The sequence below is a fragment of the Sciurus carolinensis genome, chromosome 3, assembly GCF_902686445.1.
Source record: "Sciurus carolinensis chromosome 3, mSciCar1.2, whole genome shotgun sequence".
Taxonomy (NCBI): domain Eukaryota; kingdom Metazoa; phylum Chordata; class Mammalia; order Rodentia; family Sciuridae; genus Sciurus; species Sciurus carolinensis.
Window position 1 is genome coordinate 161,695,389 of NC_062215.1, and position 19,772 is coordinate 161,715,160.

Genomic DNA, 19,772 nt, shown 5'->3' on the forward strand with positions numbered 1-19,772 from the left:
ACCCAGGTGTTAGACATCTCTGTGTATGTCTCTGAGTGCATGCATGTGTCGGCATAAAACTACTTGGAATGTTATATAATGAAAAATGGCCATTTTCAGAAAATAAATTATTATAAAGAATAAAAATCATTCTAAATACTTATTATTCATATTTATCTCAGAAAGTAAATCATTATAAAGAATTATAAGAAATAGCGTATTAATTTAAAATGCAATCCCATTTTCCACTTTCCTTTAAAGATATTTTGGGAGTACTGAAAATAAATTTCCTTCTAGAGGGAAAAAAATATTTTGCTAAAAAATCTCACATTCATTATGCAGTCTAGCCACCGATGACCCAAAGACCAAGAGGTAATGTGCATGCGTGAGGTCTGTAGGCAGGCGCAGATGTGACCACTGCTCAGAGGTGGAGAAATGGCACTCCACACTCACGCGTGTCAGGGGACCTCAGTGCCAGGTGATTTTTTTTTTTTTTCAAGAGAAGATTCATAAAAATTTCTGCACTTTAAAGATAAAAATGTCTTCTCTCTAAATTTGGGTTGTCCTGTGAAATGCCTTAAAGTTTTTGTTCAATTTTTAAAAGACATTTTGCAGTGCACACAAGTCATGTTCACAGAGCAGATTTCACCTACAGGCAGCCAGTTTGCAAGCCCTGGTCCCTGTAGACAGTACAAAGAGTATATGCTTTGGGCCAGATTTCAGATTTTACATTCCTTATGAACCGCCACGGATTCTTAGTGCAGAAACATTCTTTGTCAGTGGGGTTAGAAAAAAAAGGAATTAGAAGTTAATTAAATATTGTAGATGCAAGAGCCTGGGGGGAGAGTAAAAGGGAAACTTCTGGGTGCTAGAATTGTTCTAGAGCTGGATGATATGGTTCATGACATTCTGTCTTATTATCAAAACATTCCCCAGTAGACCTGTGGATGCCTCTTCAATTCAGCCAGCATTCATGAGTCACAAGAGGACATAAGAAATAATGAGCTGCAATCCTTGCTGTATTCGTTTCCTTGGGATACCATAACAAAGTGCCACAAATCGGGTAGCTTTGAACAACAGAAATGTATTGTGTCATGGTTATGGAGGCTGGAAGCCCAAAATAAGGTGTTGGCAGAGCCATGCTCTTTCTGAAAGGCTAGGGACGGGGAATCTGTTCCAGTACTTCCTTGACAGCGTCAGTCCACTCTTCACATAATTTGTGATTTGTATGCAAATCATGCTAGAAGTTCTTCCCATTGCAAGGAATTTTCTGATAATATCTACCTACCAACCATTAGTTCCATTTTTTGTCAGTATGACAGTAAGAAACATTGACATATAAGCACTTCAATATTGTGTGATATTTTAACCATGACAAAAAGTTTAATAATATTATAAAGAAATGTTATATGATTCTTAGTATAAAACAGAAAGTTAAAAATCCTTAATAGTAGATTTGATTTATGTTATAAAAAGAGGTAAATAAGAACTATATTGATGAAGGCATTGCATTTCAATTTATCACGGCTAAGACAACAAAGCATGTAGCATAAAACTACTTATGTGGAACCTTGGTGATTATCTAGTTAATCTAATTAGTTCGAATATCCATTTGGATAATACAAATGCAAAGTGAACAGGGCAGGTGTGGGAGAGAATTTTCCAAAACATTCATCTAAATATTTCAAAGAAGAAGACCAGAAATTAGATCAGTGAAGATAATTTTGTAACTTTTCTCCTGGATTTTTCAAGCTAATACTGACTGCCACAGAATTATAGACATCAGGAAAATAGATAAAGTTCCATGTGAACCAGAAAATTCCAGGTGTGGTGGAGGACACCATGGGGGTGTGGAAGGCAGATACGTGTCCTGCATCTGCCACTAAAAAGACTGGGCATGTCACCGAGTGGGGCCTACTCCTGGTGGCTTTCTACTGAGATGGAATTGAAGTAACCCATCCTTAAACGTCACTGCTTTATGTCTGATCGATCACACCTATTTTCTTAGGTGTATTTTTTGCGCACTTACTTGTCTATCACTTGTACTCAAAAAATAAAGTATCATAAAAAGTATGTGATGGGAGCAGTACTGCCTCAGATGTTCAATCCTAAACCAAAATATCAGAGCAAAGTTGTTTTTCAGAACTTTGCTTTTTCCATCTTGTTATTTCCTCCAGTGTGTACTAGTCTGAAACAGAAAGCAAGCTGATGAAGACAGTGCCTTGCTGAAAATGCTTTGGTGGCTCTCCACGGCCCTTAAAGCCTACCAGAAACATGACTGTAAAACCCCTCGGTTCTGACCCCGGCTCACTTGTCTAGTTATAAGGACTGTTTCGTTTGTTTGTTTTCAGTTCTACAGAAGTTCAAGGCTGTCATTTTATGTGGCACATTTGCTCCCTCTGCTTCGGGTTCCTTGTGCTGTCTGGTTGGCCTTTGCTCATCTTCTTCCAGTTGCATCCTGGTGTCATGTGTTCCAGAAGCTTCCGTGCCCACCACATCCATGCTGTGCACCCTTCCCTGGCATCTGGTGCTTGCTTGTTTTACAGCACCTACCACACCTGCCATCACTGCAAGCTTACTGTGTATTTTTCCAAGAATCTCTGCAGACACAGATTCTTTCTTCCCCAATGTTGTCTCCTCCATGTCTGCTGAGCAACATTGGTACTAGATAGCGTTTTGAACAAGTGAACAAATGAATCAGGGAAAAGAAATTTATTATCTGTGCTATCTCTGGGAGATGAGTAATTAGTGGTTATACTAAACATTTCACACACAGCGTTCAAAGCCAAATGCCACTAATCTGTGGCGATGGAGGTCAGAGTGGTTACCTCTTAGAGATATTGCCTGGGAAGAGGCATAAGGAAACCTCCAGGAGAGGAGAAAATTTTGTCTGTATTTGTCTTGGTATGGGTTTCATAGATTATGCATATATAAAAGTTCATTGACCTGTATACTTGCAATTTGTTGTATCAGTTGATACAAAAGATCTAAAAAGGGAAAAATTTTAAATACTTTTATCTTATTCTAATATCAAGCATGTATTTTACTAATAGTTCAAAAAAGCTGGGATTCTGGTTTTAAAAGTAGTTTTGCAGTTCTGTTTAATATTGCTACTATATATAAAGATTGTCTAATCCCCCCTTGTGTGAGACTTTTGAAAAATATTAATGTGTTTAATGCACATAGAGATGAAAAATCTGTAGTTTGTATATAGCTTTATTGAATATATTGTTAAATTCAAAATTTAACACTACCAAGTGGGTTTTCTTTGACAGATAGAGTGGACCCATACATATATGGCTATTACTTCTCTCTATAGATCCCAGAGTGGTGCCACACAAGCCAATGGGTTGGTCGTGTCTGAGCATCCTGTGGAAATTGGTCTGAGCATCCTGTGGAACAGGGCTTCCAATAATATGAAATTCCCTCAACTTTAATTCCAACCAGACTGTACTTCCCTAGCCTACTTTCAGATAAATCTTAGCAAACCCAAGAATCCTGTTGACCATTAGTTCTAACCCAGCTCCAGTTGTGATTGAAGAACTCCTTTGCCAAAGATGGAATTCCCCTGTCTGCAGACTGACTTCTTCAAGGGGACTTCCAACAAACTAAGCAGAATTCTTGTGCAATGAAGTCATTACTTCAGCATGTTCTCATTTAAAATTGCATCAAGAAATTTTTCCAAACTTCTAGGAAAATGGCACTAATTATCTTCCTATAAAATGCATTTCATTTGTATGCTTATTTACACAACTCTTGAATTACCTTCACTTATATTTACACTTGCTGCTCATGCAAAATTAAATTTATTTTGAAATATGCTCTTTATTCTGGTACCATATTTAAGATCACTTGTAACACCTTTTTCTGTTCTGTCTTCCTCATCAAACTTCTCTTTTATCTGCTGTACTTCAGTCTCTCAGTACCTAAAATTCTATTTTTTGCAGCTATTTGGAGGATTAAATAGGCTGTTCAAATTGACTGGAAATTGTCTTTGCATATTGGTCTACATCATCATTCTGGATTTGTTACAACCCTGCAGTTATTCAATGTGGAATAATGGCCAAAATCAATTGCAAACTCCAAGTTATCTTTGACAGGGAAATATTTATTATTGTTATTAGATGATGCATAAGCTATTGATGCAGTATTTATGAAAGCAGAAACATGCTTCTCTCTAAAGATTTTATATTTAAAGGGCACATAAAATCTCAGGCTCGCTTTTCAGCTTCATAAATACACATATGGATGCATAGAGTTAACACAGCTCATCCATCTTGAGTTTCCTTTGGTTCAAGCAACCATGGAACTAAATCCCATATAACCTGTATAAGTCCTTATGTTTAAATCAACTTTAATGGGGGAGAAAAAGTTTGAATCCTTGATAATTCAGAACAAGAGAAAATTGTACCTTGAATTTAGCAATATATTCAGCAAAGTTATGTACCCGTAGAAAAACGAACTACAGAGTTTTCACCTCTAAATTAAATGTTTCTCAGAAGTTTCTCAAGTCTAATCTGAAGCCATGTTAGTGACACTCTTACTTCAAACCTTTGAAAGCCATTCCATAACAGAATGTTGAAAGTTATCTATTTTTATAAACATACACACATACATAAGATATAGGGCAATACTGGACAATGTAGGCATGTAACAATTTACTCCAAAACTTAATGTCCTAAAACCATAATGATATCTACATTGTTGATAAGTCTGAAATTTGGGCGGGGCTCATCACAGCAAAGGAATGTAGGGATGTTGGCAAAACAGGAAAAATCGCAATATTTATATAAAGTAGTAGGGTAACCCAGCATTTTGCAGGAGGAATAATTTCCTCTTTATTTGCCTTCCCCGTTTCAAGCATGTAACCCAGTTCTGTGTTTGTAATCGGGGGGAAGAATATGACAAGGTAGGAAACAGAGATAGCCAGGGAGTCTCTGGCTTTTGTGTTTTCAACTGCCTGAACCTTTTAAGGAACTCAAGCCAGATGCCTGGGTTGCAAACATGATTGACAGAGGGTTTCCCACTGAGGAAGGAGGTCAAGATCAGTTTCCTGAAAAACGTCTGTATCTCACTAGGTATTTCAAAAAGAGTGGGTTTAATTTTGGAAATTAGCCCTCCAAGTGCTGAATATTAAAAAAGGAGCAGAAGGAGGTCCTATGGAAATAATCTGGGAAAAAAACAAAACAAAACAGAAACAGGGACTCTGACTGGACTGGTCAGGGATATGGATAAGAAACAGGAAGAAGCCAAGCTGGTGACACCTCAGAGCTCCAGGGAGGGCTTCATGGAGATGGTGCTTGGACCCAGAGATTGCTGCTTCTTCTAAGAGGTTCACCTTGATGTGGATTCTGGAAGAGCTGGAAAGTGCTGGGACGGAGATCAAGGGTCAACTGCCCCTCGTGGAGCAAATTGTCATTCCTGGGCAACACTAACAGGACCAGCAACAAACAGGAAGGAAGCCACTTCTTCCTTCCTGCTTCCTTTTCTTCTCAGCTGCTTCTGATTTTCGGGACTTCTGAGAACCAGCTGGCAAAGGAGACTTGAAAATACAGTTTGAGGAATCTCAGTCCCAGCATTGCAGAGCAGAGTATAGAAAGGGTGAACTTGGAGCTGAGAAGCAGTAGGTAGATAATCAGCTGGACCCTGTACCTGATAAAAGGAACCCCTGAAAAGAAAACCGTTGTCTCAGATTGACCAAAATGAAATTTTGGATCCCAGTCAGGATGAAGATTGACACAGAAATTAGTTTAAGCTTTGGAAAAACGAAGACAGTTATTTCAAGTTATGGACTGATCGGTATGCCTTCTACAGTATATTTTCAATTGTGTAAAAACTGTGGACAAAGCAAAAATGCTAAGAATAATATAGCAAATGTTTTTATTTCTAGGGGCTAGGATTATGAGTGATTCTTTTTTTCTTCTTTATATGTTTTATTATTTTCTTAGTTATCTACAATAAACATGTATCACTTTTACAATGATTTAAAAAAAAAAAACTTGGTGTGTTATATTGTGAGTTACTTGTACATCATGCCTCAAATGCATATATGAATTGACCTGATAAAAAATTTAAATTCATTTTTTATTCTTATGCTTTTTAAGGATGGTTAGGATCCTGCATGTTCTGTGAATTCCACTCCTCGGCGTTTTCACCTAACCTTCGCACACCTTCTATTCGTCAGCTTTGCATCCCTGTGACCAATATACCTGGCAAGAACAACTTAGAAGAGGAAACACTTATTTTGGCTCATGGTTCCAGAGACTTGGACCATGGTTGACTGACTCCATAGCTCTGGGTCCAAGGAAAGGCAGAACGTCATGGCAGAAGGGTGTGGCAGTGGAGAGCAGCTCAAACAGGGGAGCCAGGAAGCAGAGAGAGCTTGGGTGCAAGGAGCCAGCAATAATACAATCTCCCAGGGCATGCCCCCAGTGACTTACCTCCTCCAGCCACATTCTACCTACCTAAAGTTATCACCCATTAATCCATTCAAATATTAATACACAAAAGGTATTAATGTGCCAACTAGGTCAATATCCTCATATTATCTAATCACTTTACCTTTGAACATTTCTGTATCCTCTCACACATAAGCTTTTGGGGAACACCTCATATCCAAGCCATAACACCTTCTGAGTAAAAGAAGAGGCGTAGTCTTTGTTTTATATCTCATTCTGACAAGAAATTCTTGATTCCAATCATTTTCTAGTTTGAATTTTCCTATACTCTTTCCTCTGCCCATTGGCACCAGAGTCCAGGTCTATTATGATAGCATATGGTTTTTCTTGAAAATATAGTAGAAACGATATGCCAAAAGAGAGCATGTTCCAAAAGTTGAACCAAGTTCTATTTCTGTCAGTAAAACACAGACAAGAGGGTGAGCCAGGAATTATAATCTGGGCTTTGTATAATATGAGGGATCAGATGTATCTAAAAAAACTGAGGCAAAGGGAAACTTTCAAAGGGTAAAAGGAGAACACATGAGCTGTTTTGAAAGGAAGTTCATTGGTCATGGAGGTTTGTAGGAATTGGTGATCACTCCTCAGTAACAGTAGTTGTTGCAGGGGGAGAACTTCACAAAAACAATTTATCTGGAATATTTTCTGCTGTCAGGGAGTTATTATAAGAGTTCTCATCATAGGCATAAGTGCATAAGAACCTTCAGAGAGTCTTTTTAATAGTTCATAGGTCAGACATGCAATCATGCCATCTCCTCTCCCATGACCCTCCTGGCATGAGTCTGGCATAAGTGACTCCATCTTGGCATCAGCAGGTTTCAAAGTGACGTTTCTTTGAAAGCATCACTGATCAACCTTTTGGTAGGGTTTCATTGTCCCCCAGAACCAGTTGGTCTGATCCCACATTGGGAAGAATGTCAACAACTGTGAGATGATGTCAAAATCCTTTGGCTGCTTCTCTGGCAAGACACCAAATGGCGGATGACGTGGGTGCAGTGGGAGGGCCTGAAGGGCCCGGGCCCCAGGAATGGGTGACAGCTGCTGCTTCCACGGAGGCTTCGGCAGTTGTCTCTGAGGTCATGACTGGGGCTGGGGCCGGGGCTCGCGGAGGCCAAACCAAAGACAAGGAGTGGATCCCAGTCACCAAGCCCGGCTGCTTGGTCAAGGACATGAAGATCAAGTCCTTGGAGGAGACCTCCCTCTTCTCTTTGCCTATCAAGGAGTCTGAGATCATTGACTTTTTCCTGGGGGCGTCACTCAGGGATGAGGTTTTGAAGATCATGCCTGTACAGAAGCAGGCTCATGCTGGCCAGCAGACCAGGGTCAAGGCATTTGTAGCCATCGGGGACTACAGTGGTCATTTTGGACTGGGAGTAATGTGCTCCAAGGAGGTAGCCACTGCTATCTGAGGGGCCATCATCCTGGCCAAGCTCTGCATCATTCCTGTGTGGAGAGGCTACTGGGGGAACAAGATCAGCGAGGCCCACACTGTCCTTTACAAGGTGACAGGACATTGTGGTGCTGTGCTGGTGCAGCTCATCCCTGCACCCAGAGGTACTGGCATGGTCTCAGCCCCTGTGCCCAAGAAGCTGCTGCTGATGGCTGTACTGATGACTGTTACACTTCTGCCAGGGGCTGCACTGCCACCTTGGGCAACTTCGCTAAGGCCACCTTTGATGCCACCTCCAAGACATATGACTATTTAACTCCCGATCTCTGGAAAGAGACTGTGTTCTCCAAGTCTCCCTCTCAGGAATTCACTGACCATCCTGTGAAAATCCACCCCAGGGTCTCTGTACAGAGGACCCAGGCTCCAGCTGTGGCTACAACATAGGGTTTTTATAAAATAAATAAATAAATAAAGTGAATGAAACCTGTTAAAAAAAAAAAAAGATCCTTTGGGCCACATTAGAACAATTAGACTTTCAGATTAAGCCTGGATTTCTTGAAGTTCAATTTTGTCAGTTCTGTAGGCATTGGATATTGTCTTAAGCTCTGGGCTAAAATCATTGTGTTAGGCCTTGTGGTTCTGAGGAAGTTTGACAGGCAATAGGTGTAAAGTCTTAAAAGGACAATACAAAGCAAAACCAATAGTGATGTGATAAATACTTTTGCATAACAGTTTAAACCACAGAGCCTGAACATAACAACTAAACAACTGTAATGAACTGGATAGGACTTGTAGTTGGAAATTAGAGGAAATGAGAAGAATTTGGGGTCTAGCCCAGTTTGTAGGTGGATAACAAGAACTCAAAATACAACAAACATGAGGCAGGACCAACAATTAATCTTTGGGTTTTAAGTCACGAAGATCTGAGGGTTGTTTGTTATTGTAGCATAGCATATTCCACCTGAATGTCAGAGACCCCATCCTTGTCAAAGCATCTAAAAGAACACGTTTCACTGTTTTCCACAGACAGAGTTAGTGCACATTATTATTTCCGTAATTTGGATCAGGGATTTAGATATTTGATAACATACCTATTTAAATTGTTTAATATTACATATGCTTCCTTTTAATAGAGACATTTAAGTTGTGCTATGCTTCTTTGAAGAATACTTTTAAATTTTGTATTCTTATCATTTCTCTTACTCCCATAGTTAGTAATTTCTCCTCCTCCTCCGTCTCTTCTTCCTCCTCCTCCTCCTCCTCCTTCTTCTTCTTCTTCTTCTCTCTCTCTCTCTCTCTCTCTCTCTCTCTCTCTCTCTCTCTCTCTCTCTGTCTTTCTCTCTTTCTCTCTCTTTCATACTGGGGATTGAGCACACGGGCACTCTACCGCTGTGCACCTCAGCCCTTTAGATTTTTTTAAATTTTGAGATAGGGTCTCATTAAGTTGACCAGGTTGACCTTGAACTTGTGATCCTCCTGCCTCAGCCTCCAGAGTCACTGGGATTACAGGTGTGCACCACCATATCTGGCTTCATAATCATTTCTTAAGATCTTTTTGATGAAAGCTTAATGCACATTCCCATGAATATGACTGATACACTTCTCTTCCTCAACCATTATATTTGAAAATATAGGTGTCTGTGTCTATGTAATAAGTCTAGCAAATTTTTCATTTTGATGTTTGGAAACTTTATCTGGCAACCACACAATAAGTAGAAGATTATACTCTTCTTCCCTTTAATAAATTCCACAAGGAACAGAACTAGTAACAGGAAATTAGTGTTTGAAAAATCAAGCATTGTATGGCTGTGAAAAGAAAGCTCTCTAAGGATACGACTACCGCGTCCCTGAATTAATGAAAAAATATTCCACTATTTGCTTTAAGTCAATCTTTCTTAAAATCTTGTAACACATTCTTTCAGGCTGCTAATGATCAGCTTTATTCAAACTTGATATAGGAGTTTTTTTTTTTTTTTTTTTTTTTTTAAATCATTCCATTGTTCCAGAAACTCCCATCAGTAGGGTAAATCTAAGAATTATTTTTGCTGGGTGGGTGTGGATCTTTTTGAAAGAGCTGGCAAACCAGGCAGCTTTGAAGCTGCTGTTTTTCATCAACTGTGAGCAGTAATCTAATTCCTCCGCCCTGACCAGATCTGACCTAAGTGAACACAGCTTGCCTCTGGCACAGGGATAAAATTGGAGGAGAGAGATAGTCTGCATGCCCCCTGCTGAGGAGGAGGAGAGATAAGAACTGCGGTTTCAAATATCCTTAATGGGAAATCTCCACAGTCATTTTTCACTGGGTGCTGTCCAGTTTTGATTACTGCCTCCTCTTTCCTGGGAGTCCTTTTGTTTGGTCACCGGTGATGGGACTTGGGCCAGGCCATTTTTGCATTCTGCAGGTAACGCTGGGTCTGTCTCAATACAGCGCTGGAGTGACTCACAGGTCTGTAACTGATAGACCACCTCTGATTTTTTAGCAATTCAAGTTTGCTCATGTGTTCATGCCCTGAAAGACAAGACAGGTTTTTCGGTTTTGTTGTTGTTGTTTTGCAGGCTGTTGTCTTGGTGTCTCAGAGTCCACAATGCATTCAAACCAAGGCACCAGCCTTTCCATCAGTATTTTTATTGGCTTGTTTTGGGGGTTGGGCACATTGAAAGCAAATCAACATGTTAAAAAAAGGAAACAGAAGGAGATCAGGAAAGGCGCGCTGTTCTTGGTTTCTGATTTATGAGTCTGAAAGACCTGTCACGCTGAGCCGCAGAATGATTGTAATTAGCTGCATGACTGAATGAAATGCCTTGTCAGTGTGGCACATTACAGGCGTAGCCTCTGATGAGGGAAGGGAGAAGCTGGAGACCTGAGGAGGGGACGAAAACCTCACAGCTCGCTTCGCCTGCATCTGCAAGCTGATAACCAAAGGTCGTTCACTGAGCATGTTTTCCAGTTCTTTGTTTGTGAAAACTGCTGAGAATACAGGTGTTCCTTGACTTACAATGGGGTTATGTCTCAATAGCCCTGTTGTAAACCGAAAATGCTTTTAATACCCCTCATCTACTGAACATTGTAGCATAGCAACACCGGACACTGGCGAGTGTTGGTTGTCTACCCTGATGATCACAAGGCTGACTGGGAGCTGGGGCTCCCTGCCACCCTGCCCAGCCTCTCAAGAGTATCGGACCATGTGTCATGATCACTTGTCTGGGAAGAGATAAAATTCAAAATCTAAAGTGTGCTTTCTACTGATTGCATATCACTTTCACAATGTTGTGAAGTTGAGACAAACCATTCAATCAAACCATTGTAAGTTGGGGACCTCCTGTGTTCGTGAAGCCTCACCTTGTTTTTGTCTGTTAATAATACAGCTCCTACATGGAGAAATAGGAAGAGTGGAGCCAGTTTTTCAGTTAACACGAAAGGAGATTCCTTTAGGAATTTAGAGTCCTGAGCAAGAGGACTCATCATGCCCGGGCCTTGGATCAGTTCAGAACTTGCCATATTTAAGAAACTGAGCACGGCGGCTTGTGCAGTGGGAGGGACAACTGCCCTGTGAGAGGAGGTCTGGAGCCACCGTGCAGAGTCAGGGGCTGAGAACTAACTCCATTCCCAATCCTCCATGCGCTCTGCAACAGTTATGCTCCCCACTGGAGTCTGGAGCCAAAACCGCTAAAAAATAGCTGGGCATTTTCAGGAAGGTACTGATATGAATAAAGCAAAGCTGACTTGTTCTTGTCCCAAACCAAGAGGCCCTTCACTAGGAGGGCTGTTCTGGGTGCCGTGACCTAGAAGGGAGGCACAGAGCTGGGCGAGGGTCCCTTCCAGAATGGGACTGGGCGTGGCAGATGCCCTGGGAAGCACATCAGGGCAAGACCAGAACTTCTCAATCTGCAGAGACCTACCGGTTGGCCCTAAGCAATGGTATCGAGCACAAATATTGAAGATGGTGACCTATGTTAGACGTCCCAGCCCAACACTCCCTCAAGTCGCAGAGTTTGCTGACAGCTTCACAAGCGTGCCTCACCGCACATTCTCCCTCATCTACCTGTTTCTATTCTTTTGCCTGCTGAGTGTACATCCCACTTTCTAGAAAAGACCCCCTCCCTTTATCCCAGCCCTGGAGTTCTGTCCATTTTTTGTATAATTAATCACTACTGCTAGGTAAGTCTTCTACCTTGTTGTTTTGATATATTGTTTAAGCGCTTTTTATTATTTAACTGTGTGAACAAATGTATAAGTAATGCTTTTAATAATAACTATGCATAGCCATAGTTTCCAAAAATAATTAAAATAATAACAATGCATAGCCATAGTTTCCAAACAGTGTCATGGTATATGTTTGCATGAATTAATAGCTGCATATCAGAAAAACAGTGGTTTAAACAAGATGATTTTCTCTTTTAATTAATAGAGGTTTGGAGGTCAGAGAGAGTCTGAGGTTGGTCAGGTTCACAGTCATTAAAAATGGACTCTGATCTTTTGGCCCTATCCTCTTGGTGCACAGGTGTTTAAAATTTTGTAAGTCCAAAACTTAAAATTGGGAAACTGCACATACATTTCTGTGTAGAAGGAATAGATTGAACAGTCCTTCGAAGTGACTAGAGTTATTCCTCAAAACCCTCTAAAGGGTCTCACAAGGACCACACATAGTCCATCAGTTACAGTCATGACCGCTCAGTTTCTTCCATGTTCCAGTGTCCAGGTGACCACTGGCTACAAGGGCTGTCATGACTGTCTCTCAAGGAGCTCGCCAGAAAAGCACCAGCATAGCAGGGCTGCCCCCGAGGAAGGCCTCCTTGGGATGCTATGCTGATTCCTTGAGGTTTCCTTCAATGTACAGAGAATTGTGACCTCCGCTTCACCCTGCCTCCCACTTTGTCACTTGTATCCCAGAGTAGCACAACCAGAGTCTCCAGTAGTCCTGCCTGCGTCTGACACCCAGGCTGACTCACATTCACAAAGCATCTAGGTAAAATAGTGCATCAACTTTGCTTCCAGATAACTGATGAGCTACCAACTCGATATAAGATGCCAAAAAAAGAGCAGATGCTATTCCCTCTGCCCCACCCTCCGTGCCCTTCTCTCCTCTCAGTCTGCGCCTCCAAACCGACTCCTCCCTCCTTCAAGGATAAATGAATCTGGGAGATAGATAACTGAGGCATTCTGGAAGAGGCCACGCAGAGCCACATTAGAACTTCTGCTCAGCTAACTCAAATGTCCCACAACTCAATGAACCTTTAGGGACAATTCCTTCAGTAGTGAAGAGATGGAAGCAGAGGTTACAGTAATTTTTTAGTGAGTCAACAAGGCAGAGACAGAGAAACTGAAAGGCAGAGAGGACCCTCCAGTTGAACCACCCTGCCCTAAGTATGAGCAAGACATATTTCATAAAAGCCCAGGAAAAAAATCAAACATGAGGACCATCTACATATTCATAGGACCAAGTGAGGGATACAAGCTTTCTTGCTTCACAAACGCTCACGTAGGCCCAGAGCCATGTTTGATTTAATAATGCAAAGGACATGTGATGAGTTTTGCGGCCCCTGTGTCTTCCAGCTATCAGATAAGCCAGGGTTCATTTTTAAGTTCTATGTGAAACCAAAGCAACTTCCCATGGTTGCCATGGGTTACCTTCTAAATATGTGGCCGGATGTGAGTTCCCCAAATTGTTATGCAATGAAAATGTCATAGATTCTAAGTATGGAGTTTTTTCAATTACATACCCAGAGAAATGTGATATTTCCCCTAGGATTGTATTATATTGGGTTTGGCTGTGTGTCAGTAGATTTCAGTAATGGAGAACTAAAGCCATTCTAGCTACAGGGCACCAATGACTACAGATGATTAATTTAGGGCTGATAATTTAAATGGTGCCAACTTAGTTTTCTTAACAAGGGGAATTTGTTTTCCAACATAAAACATAAGGAATTTTCCCTGCCTGGAGGATACTTATATATACTGAATGTGCTCGCTAGGTTGTGTATGGTCTTTGACTATTGAGCTTCTATACGTGACTATTCAGTTGTGTCTTTCTCTGAGCATGGACTCTCTGAGGGCATGGAGGATTGCTGTTTGTCTTTATAGCCCTGATGTCTGGCACAGTGATGGGTGCCTTGGAGGTGTCCCATAAGCAGTGGTTAATGAACTAATTCATGAGGCAAAGCAATGGTCTCCATTAGTGGCATTTTGGAAAAGGGGCCTTGGAAGGAAGGTAGTGTCCAGAAATAAGATTTGTTCTGAATAAGTCTTGGCTTTACGCACAATGTTTGCTCCAGGGGGAGAGTAACAAAGATTTAACTGGAACTTCATTTCCCAACAAATATATAGAAACCCAGAAAACAGACAGGATTTAGAGCAGTGAGGCAATAAACTAATAATCCATCGATGCCGCCTGGCTGCCTTCTCACCCCAAAGTGATTATGTCTTCGGTTTAGGAGGGATGCACAGTGCATCGTGTTTGCCCTGCTCCTTGGTATCCATCACTCCCTGCGCTTCCCTCGTTTGCCATGTGTGGTGTTGGTGATTATTAGGATGTCGCTGTGATGGAGAAATTAATTTTGAAATCAGGACATTAAGCATGGTCTGTGTAAAATTTTAGGTAAATACTTCAAAAAATTAATCATTTCTGATGTCTCTGTTATATGCCGGTTTCCTGTGGTATCCCCCTCGTGTGAAGATGGTTTACATTCTCTAGGACACGGAGAGACGCACAGATCCCCAAAACTGGCAACAGAGAAAGCTTAAGTGGAATCTGAGTTTGCTTTTCTTTTCTTTTCTTTTTTTATTATGTCTGATTTTAGTTTCTTTGCATATTACCAGATTTATATTTATTATAGGATTCTTTCCTAACATTGTTCAACTTTTTAAAAATTTGTTCTTATTAGTTATAAATGATAGTAGAATGTATTTTGACATATTGTACATATATGGGGTATAACTTCTCATTCTTCTGGTTGCACATAATGTGGAATTACGTTGGTTGTATAATCATATGCACATAGGAAGGTAATGTCTGACTCATTCTGCTATCTTTCCTATTCCCAACCCCTTCCCTTCCCTTCATTCTCCTTTGTCTAATTCAAAGTTTAATCCAAAGTACTTCTATTCTTCCCTGCCACCCCCCCAACTTATTGTGAGTTAGCATCTGCATCTCAGACAGAACATTTCACTTAGCAAGATAGTCTCCAGTTCCATCCATTTACCAACAAATGCCATAATTTAATTTCTCTTTATGGCTGAGTAATATTCCATTGTGTGTAGGTACCACCTTTTCTTTATCCATTCATCTGTGGAAGGGCACCTAAATGTTCAACACCTGTAGCAGTTAGAGAAATGCAAATTAAAACTACAATGAGATTTCATCTCGCTCCAGTCAGAATGGCAATTATCAAGAACCTAAGTAACCATAAATGTTGGCAAGGATGTGGGGGAAAAGGTACATTCATACATTGCTGGTGGGACTGCAAATTGGTACAACCACTCTGGAGAGCAGTATGGAAATTCCTCAAAAAACTTGAAATGAAACCACTATTTAACCCAGTCATCCTACTCCTCTGTATTAACCTAAAGGACTTAAAATCAGCAGACTACACTGATGTAGCTGAGTTTGCTTTTTAATTGCAGGGGAAGGAGTGAGGAAGTTCTGCTCAAATAGAAAATGCAAGGTTGGGAATTTGTACCTGTCCCCACCGGCTCTACCTGAATCTGCCTGGGTATGACCTGGATCTAGTCTTCAGAGCTAAGCTTTCCATGAGTATAGGATTTTTGCAAGTTCTGTTCTCAGGAGGCAGCTGCCTCCTTCATGTTTGTCTGTGATTCTGTTGTTCAGTCAGAACTCCAATCCCCAACCTCCTTGACAGAAGTTTGTTCCAGTTACCTGCCAAAGGGTTCAATGTGATGTAGGTAGGGAACAACTGGGTTGTACATAATCACATGTAGCTTCAAATACTGCCTATAGCTCTGTGTTTGAATAATTTACTTATTATTTTAGCCCTTTGTTTTCCCTATCTGTGAAATGGGACTAATAATATCCCCTTTGCTGAATTGTCATGGAACTAGGTGATGTGATGTATATAAAATATCTGGGAACCAGTATGAGCTTTATAAACTATGAAAATTCATTCTACTTTTGATTAACTTCCTCCCTCCCTGACTAGTAACAGTAGTTGAGAGATGGAGAGGAAGTTGGGAATAAATGCCTTGGTTGCAATACTCTGTTCACTTTTTCTGTCTCATTCTTCTGCTTATTTATTTCAAAATAAATTTTATTATGTATATTAGAGGTTTACAACATGATGTTATGGTCTACATGTAAATCATAAAATGTTTACAACAGTGAAACTGATTAAATATGTCATATCACAGTTATTTGTTTATTTGGTGACAAAACAGCTAAAATCTACTTGCTTAACAACAATGAAAATTCTTAATACACTGTCCCTCTTCTCTCTTCTTTTGATACAGGGGCACTGAAAGTCTCAGGCAGAATGAATGAAGGAAATTGAAGATGAAAACTCTTACATGGAAACTAAAAATGGCAATAATGTGGGATCTAGAAACTTTCTTTGAATCCAAATTTCAAAATCACAGATGATTCTTGTCTATTCTTATCAATTATATGTAAATGATGACTCAAAACACAGTCCAGGTAAAAGCGCTGATTCCAAGCTTTGCGAATGTGCTTCTGTGGCCACATATATTTACAGAAACAGCACGTGGGGGGGAAGGGAGGGGACCACTCAGGATCCAAAGGTTGAGGGTCGTTTTAATCCTCAAACTGATAATACTTACCTGCCTGATCGGGGTTTGCTCTATCTTATTTGAGTTGGTGGCACTGCATGTGAAGTGGCAGAATTTATAGTCATTTAGACCTGTGATCCTCTACCTTAAACAACTCCAATCTAGTGGAAACACAAGAGGAACTCAAGTTCAGTGCACAGAAATGCTCCTCCACTAGCATATCTTCGAAATCACGTGGGGCTGGAGTGGCAGGTTAGGACCTCGGGTTCAACATGACTTAAGTGGGTAAAATGTGCACAGGAAATGCCTCCAGCCCCGGAGCCGGTGCCGTCGTATACGTTTGCTAGATCCAGCTGTATTTCCTTAAGTGCTGAACATATTGTTCTGGCTGTTTATATCCTTGGCATCCAGCACTGCTGTGCATTCCCAAGCACCGAGAGCATGCAGCACAGCAGTGGCTTTCCCTAAAAGGCCCGTAAAGCCATGACTGGTTTATTCTCCCCAAGATCCAACGCCCTTGTTAAAGCACAGGCTCTGTTGCAACTGACATGGCTCTGAGTTAAATGTGTTGCAATGCGTTCTTAGGGAAACAGAGTGCCTTTGACTAACAGCCTCCATATTTGTCAAAACTACTGTAGGCCAAAGGTTAGCAGCCGCGTCTGGCAGCACGAAACCAAACCTAAAAAGTTAAAGTTGGCCAAAGAGCCCGATTCTTGCTACTGCTTCCCTCTCTGCCACTCAGACTCTGAGTGAACGCTGCCCCAACACAAGTTTATAGACTCTGCAGGATGTTTAAAACAAAGCAGAAGCTGAAACCTGGTGGTTCCTCCCCCCAAGTGGGAGATGCCCAAGTCTGTTTTGTAACAGCTCTCAGAGGCTGCTGTGGAACATTCAAGGAACTTTTCTTTCCATTTAATGTGCTTTTTTTAAAATGCAAAAACAAGATGTTTAAGTAGCTCAGTTGAAGATATTAAAAATCTCATAGGTGGGCAGACAAATTAAATATTAAATCTAAATCCAGTTGTCATGGGGAATGCAATAGAAGGGCATTAACCCAGGTTTAGAAAGCAGGGAAGGCCATGGTGGCCCAAAGTGGTCTCTCCCAGCCCCTCAAAGGCCCCAAATGACTTTACAGTCTAAGTAGCTGGGCATATACTGTTGGAGTGCCTCAGTGAACTCTGTCACTGTGGGCCAGTACTGAGATGGGAGGCCAGGGGGTAAGATTTCTAGAAGATGCAGGCCTGGGTTCAGAATGCAAACTGAAACAAATGAGAGGTGTTACTCATAAAGGTTAGAAGGCAGCTGTCACTCAATGTCTCAGCTACAGGTGAATTTAACATCCTGGTTATCAAAGCTCGTGACACATCCATAGGCCTTTGTGGCCTTCCTCTGACCCTGACCTAAAAAAGGAACAAAGAGCTTCATAAACATGGAAAATCAAGGAACAGGACAACTTGTCTTAGCAAAAGTCTTTAAAGGGTTGATACCCTTTAAAGTCTTTTAAAGTCTTTAAAGGATTAATTAAAATTTGGAGATCAAATTTTAATTAAAAAATTTTTGAGGGTATAGTGAACTTTATTGATAGCACGTGACAGTAGGGCTCCCTAAGCCCCTCCGCTTCTTCAAGCGGTCTGGGATTGAAATTGGGAGGAGGGGAGGTTCTCAGTGTGTTGAGGGACTGAATTAGGGACAGGGATTCCCCAGCTGAGGACCTCTTTCTTCCTCTGTGTTCTTGTGGGGCAGATGGTCCAGGGGCTCTTACTCCTTGGAGGCCATGTGGACCATAAGGTCCACCACCCTGTACTGTAGCCAAATTCATTGTCATATCAAGAAATGAGCTTGACAAAGTGGTAATTGAGGCAATGCCAGCCCCAGCATCGAAGGTGGAAGAGTGGGTGTCACTGTTCAAGTCACAGGAGACGACCGGGTCCTCTGTGTAGCTCAGGATGCCCTTGAGGGGGCCCTCTGATGCCTGCTGCACTGTCTTCTTGTTGTCATCGTATTTGGCAGCTTTCTCCAGGCAACAGGTCAGATCCACAGCTGACACTTTGGGGGTGGACACATGGAAAGCCATGCCAGTGAGCTTCCCATGCAGTTCAGGGATGGCCTTGCCCACAGCCTTGGCAGCTCCAGTGGATGCAGGGGTGATATCCTGGACAGTCCCATGGCCATCACACCACAGTTTCCCAGAGGGGCCATCCACAGTATTCTGAGTAGCAGGGATGGCATGGGCTGTGGTCTTGAGTCCTTCTACAATGCCAAAGTTGTCATGGATGACCTTGGCCAGGGGAGCTGAGCAGTTGGTGGTACAGGGGGCACTGCTGACGATCTTCAGGGAGTTGCCATACTTCTCATGGTTCACGCCCATCACACACATGGGGGCATCCGCAGAAGGGGCAGAGATGATGGTCCTTTTGGCACCGCTCTTCAAATGACCCCCGGCTTTCTCCATGGTAGTGAAGACACCCGTGGACTCCACGAGATATTCAGTACCAGCATCACCCCATTTGATGTTGGCGGGATCTTGCTCCTGGAAGATGGAGATGGGATTTCCATTGATGACAAGCTTCCCATTCTCAGCCTTGACTATGCCATGGAATTTACCATGGGTAGAATCATACTGGAACATGTAGACCATGTAGTTGGGGTCAATGAAGGGTCATTGATGGCAACAATATCCACTTTGCTGTGGATATTGGGCCCTGGTGACCAGGCGCCCAATACGGCCAAATCCATTCAATCCTACCTTCACCATCGTGTCTCAGGGATGTGGCTCGCACTGTGCGAGTTGAGGAGAAGCAGCTGTCTGTCGAACGGGGAGGAGCAGAGAGCCTTTAATTTAAATTTATTCTAAATTAGTAGGTAAGAGAAATTTCAGTTAGAGGGATGTCCATCTACATATTTGTCCAGCAATATTACACTGTATAGGAAATTCAATAATGGAATAATTCAGTCTTTAAAAAGTGATGTTATGGAAGAACAATACAAAAGATGCTAATGGCATATTGTTGAGTTAAAAAAGCAGATTAAAAGAGTCATCTAGAAAAGACACTGTTATGAGAGTAAAGACAGAGTATTTATAAATTACATAACTGATAAAGGACATATCAAATATACGAAGACAAAAAAACTAAAAATAAGCAAAAGATCTGAACAAATATATCATAAAAGAAGATACACAGATGAAAAATAAGCACAAGAAAAGATG

General features: G+C 41.4%; 2 pseudogenes; one reads left to right on the forward strand and one right to left on the reverse strand.

The window, feature by feature from the left end:
* The first annotated feature begins 7,411 nt into the window (after positions 1-7,411).
* On the forward strand, positions 7,412-8,271 carry LOC124981397 (40S ribosomal protein S2-like; annotated as a pseudogene).
* A 10,051-nt stretch (positions 8,272-18,322) lies between these two features.
* Positions 18,323-19,319, reverse strand: LOC124980891 (glyceraldehyde-3-phosphate dehydrogenase-like; annotated as a pseudogene).
* Positions 19,320-19,772: the final 453 nt, after the last annotated feature.